Genomic DNA, 4,710 nt, shown 5'->3' with positions numbered 1-4,710 from the left:
ATTTTCGTATAAATAACCAAGTAATAGAGGATTCAGTTGGATACTGTCATATAGTGTCATTTTTAATTTGATCCACTATGTAACTGATGTCTTTTTCTGGTACTGATGCATATCACAAATGCAATAAGTAAAAATACATCATAGGTACTATCCACTAGGTAGAGAGATAAAATATCTTACCAAAATCTATACTATGTTTGTGACTAATGGGCTTATCAACATTTTTTACATTTTATGTAACTAAACCAGTTGATTTTAAAAACTTTATGGAATTAAAACTTTGAGTAAAGTATTCCTTTTGGATTCTTGTTTGTTTCGTACTTCATAAAATATGTATCCTAAAATTAATTTTTAAACAGTTATTAGTACACATGCAGAGCGTAATACCATTTACAACAGTATCAAGGTTTGTACAATAACTAAGTTAGGTTTAGACTATAATTCCTCTTGGGGCGAAGCTCCATCCCTCCGTAAAGTGACACGCAGTGGCACTTGAGTTTGTGAGTGGAGCTGGCAGGCGTAACGAGTGAAGTTCTAAAATTTTTAAAATTAAAGTTCCGATTTATCGAAAAAAAAAATGTGAACAATTTTCATTACGATAAGAGATCAAACCAGATACAAAATTATTGTTAAATTCTATTTTACCTATGGGGGAATCGAACTCAGCTACGTAGATAAATTAACGATGTTGCTACCATTGCGCAATGCTTTTAAACGATTTTAATGAAAAATTAGTATTTAAGAGTTTTAGTGTAAAGTTATAAACTTTAATGAAATATTACTTCAAAACTAAGTTCTTGTGCCAAATTCTAATTTCATCATCATTTTTTTCACCCGAAATATGACTAAAGCCCCTAAAAACATTGCCAAATTTTTGGTTGTCCCGTAAACTAGTAATGTTCTGAAAAGGTAAACTTTGTAAATAAATACGACACACGGTAAACTGAAAATTTTTAACAGAACTTCAAAAATGAACGATAAGTATAACTTGCAAGGCGCAATCGTACAATGCGAGTAGGTAACGCTGATAATGAGCCGTTGGCGGTTATTTAGAGTTCACAAGACAATATTGTAAATTGTATTATAACTATCATAAAATCAAAACTATGTCTAATCAATTTTATAATATTGTCATATTAACAAAATACAGTGTGTTTCAAAATGATTCATCCGATTTTAGTAGTCAATAAATATTGTTCCTTTTGAGGTAAACAATGCATCAACCATCTGAAAGGTGGGTTTATCTAGTTTTTATCGATTGCCGATAAGTTGTGATAATTTTATTTATTTATTTATTTATTAATTAATTTACGGAATTAATGTTCCTTATTTAGTACAGTACACAATAATAATTTGGTAAAATAAGATAGCTAACATATACAAGGGGCGATGGCCTAAAATACAGCAGAATTACAGGTACAGTAAATATAAAATAAAATAATTAGGACACAAGTAAAATTACATACAATAAATGTACAAAAATAACACAATTTAAGGTAAACTGAGAAAGGAGGGGTCCTCGTTAGCCAACCGCATCATGCGGTCAATTGGTTTGTTTTTACCGTAATTGGTACAGTGGAGAGGTACAGTAAAAGGAACTCGAGACCTTGTGGCCCGATGTGGAACTTTAAAGTTTACTTGGACGAGCAGTGAAGGGGCATTTAATGTATAGTTAGTCATGTGGCGTATCGTAATTAGTTGAATCGCTAAATGCAGAAAGGGCACATGTCCAATATTTTACAAAAATCACTTTATTGCATAATCCAATTTAATATTGATAAATACATGGTTTTGTGCAGACAAGGCACATATCCTATTAAATAGATCCCCGTTAAAAATAATTTAAAATTTCGTTAATTGCAGAAAAGGCACATGTCCTGGACATGTAACCTTTTTGCATCAAAATTATACTTTAGTAATATTATCAGGCCTAAACTTCGTGAAATTACTTTATTGTATGACATGAAATATTGTTCTATTTATAAATTTAATTTTTTATAATTGTTTATCAGTAAATAAAGATTATAATGGGAAAACGTTGCTTTACCTAATTATAAAATAAAATGATTATCAGTGAATAAAATAAATATTGTACTGGTTGAAACGTCGTAGTCGTGTACAAACGATCATAACGTGTATAACTTTAAAATATGAGTTCAGACGACGAATGTATTAGTCCTCTCAAAAGAAAAAAAGGTGTTTCTAACAGTGATAAATATAAAAGAAATATTATTAAGCAAGCAAAAATCGAAGGGAAAAAACATACAAACTGGATTGGAAAAATAGTTGCTACAAAGAATGATCCTTCATTAATACTTAAAGAATGGTAATTATATAATATTTAGTTTGTTTTATTCGTTATTAATAAGTAGTAGCTTTTATATTTTTACAATAATATTTTCGATTTAAAGTTGTTCAAAAAAATGTCCCAAAGACATTCAACAAGAAAAACTTGAAAATACAATGAAAATGTTTTATGAAATGCATTCTAAAAATGAACAAGACCTTCATCTTCAACGAACAATAGAAATAAAAGAAATTACAAGAAAACGAAAACGAATAGAAACAGAAGAAGGAAAAGAAAAACCGAAATCCAAAAGTGTTCAGTATTTTTTAATAGTAGATGGACAGCGTATTCAAGTATGTAAGAAAGCTTTCATTAACGTTTATAATATTTCTATTCAAAAAATTAGACGGCTGGTCGATTTGTTAGAAAATAATATTACCCCAGTTGATATGAGAGGCAAAAATATTAGTGCTAATACTATGCCATATGAGTATTGTCAAAAAATACATGAACATATACTGAGTTTTCCAATTAAAGATACTCATTACACAACACGATTGAAAAATTATTTGAACCCTAAATTAAATGTTAAAACTATGCACACAATGTTTTTAGAAAAGTATCCAGAATTAGAAGGGAAAATAAAATATCAATATTATTGGGAGTATTTTAAGAATAATTTTTCATTAAGCTTTGGTGCTCCAGTCAAAGATGCTTGTTCAAAATGCGAAGAATTAAATACAAAAATAATGAGTAAAGATTTAAATGATGTTGCAAAAAGAGTTGCTGCTGCGGAATTACTAGTTCATAAACGTAGAAGCAAAAAATTTTATAATATTAAAAAAACAATAGAGATTTCTCAACAGAATAAAAAAGTGTTAGGTCTTTGCTTTGATTTTATGGCTGTAGTTGACTTACCTAAAATACCGGTGCAGGAAGTATATTATTATCGTCAATTATCTGTCAATACTTTTGGTATTCATAATTTAAATACGAATAATTTATTTTGTTATGTTTATCATAAGGCAACAGCAAGAAAAACGCCAAATGATGTATGCTCTTTTTTGGTTCACTATATTAATAATTTTGTTGATGATAATGTTGAGGAATTGCATTTGTTTTGTGACAATTGTGCTGGGCAAAACAAAAACCATGCATTACTCAGAATGATTATGGCTCTAGTTGAAATTAAAAAATTAAAAAAAGTTCAGGTGTTTTTTCCACAAAGAGGACACTCGTTTTTGCCGTGTGATCGTGACTTTGCATTGATAAAAAAACAACTGAACAGAGTGGATCGTCTATACACTTTAGAAGACTGTATAGAACTTATTTTAAAATCATCAAGAAACCCAGAAAAATTTTCAGTGTTTCTAGTTGATAAAAGTATGATTTATGACTATCAAATGTGGTTTCCACAATCTTATAATAAAAATACTAACGCATTAGAATGTTTAAGCCGTAATAAAACATTGAAACAACGTCGTACAATAGAAAAATTTTTAATTTCTAAGTACCATTATTTTGAATGTGTATCGGAAAAATGTGGAATAATTGAGGCAAGTGAATTTATTGACGGAATAATATCAAACCATTTCAAATTGAGAAAAAACAATGCAATGCCCGTACAACTCCCAAAAACACTAGTTTATACTTCAAGCTTACCAATTCTTGAAAGCAAAATGAAAGATTTGAAGCAACTAGCGAAATATATTCCGGAGCCAGCATTGCAATCATTTTGGAATTATATATTTTCGTTACAAACTAAGACTGTTACTAACCTCAAGCAAAGCAAAATAGAACATAAGATATTTATATAATTAAATTTCTAATTATTAAAAATATATCAAATATTTTTGACTCAATATTAGTATATAATCTACTGTATATTATTTAATCATGTCAATTTAACTTTTATGCATATTAAAGCTACTTATTTATAAGAAAACGGTTATTTTCGAAATATAAATGGTAATTTGAAGCATAAACGGCACATGTCCACAACCTTAAAGTCCTTCAGATACCTACAGTTAGATTATATTTCTTTAAGTGATTGTAGAAATATGTATACCATGTCTTTAACTATATTATTCTATAACATACAATTTGTAATTCAATTTTTTTCAAATATATTAAGTTTTTTGTGTTTCCTGAAAAAATGTAAAACTTGGACATGTGTCCTTTCTGCATTTAGCGATTCCGTTATTGAAATGTTAACCGAACAACAAAAGGCGTTTTGTGCGCTAATGACGCTACATTATGTCCATGGCCGCCTTGTTCGCCGGATCTTACAATCTATGATTTTTTTCTCTCGGGTTACATAAAAAGCATTGTTTATACACCTCCCCCTCTAAAAGATCTTGACGAGTTGAAAAGTCGAATAATAGACGCCATTAACTTGGTTACAGTCGATATGATTCAACAGG

At 29.2% G+C, this 4,710-nt stretch overlaps 1 pseudogene; it reads left to right on the top strand.

The window, feature by feature from the left end:
* Window positions 1-1,699: 1,699 nt before the first annotated feature.
* Window positions 1,700-4,091, top strand: LOC112681426 (annotated as a pseudogene).
* Window positions 4,092-4,710: the final 619 nt, after the last annotated feature.

Source organism: Sipha flava, unplaced genomic scaffold (assembly GCF_003268045.1).
Source record: "Sipha flava isolate LNK unplaced genomic scaffold, YSA_version1 19117_pilon_pilon, whole genome shotgun sequence".
NCBI classification, from domain to species: domain Eukaryota; kingdom Metazoa; phylum Arthropoda; class Insecta; order Hemiptera; family Aphididae; genus Sipha; species Sipha flava.
The sequence above is the reverse complement of the archived record's forward strand: the minus strand, read 5'-3'. Positions and strand labels throughout refer to the sequence as shown.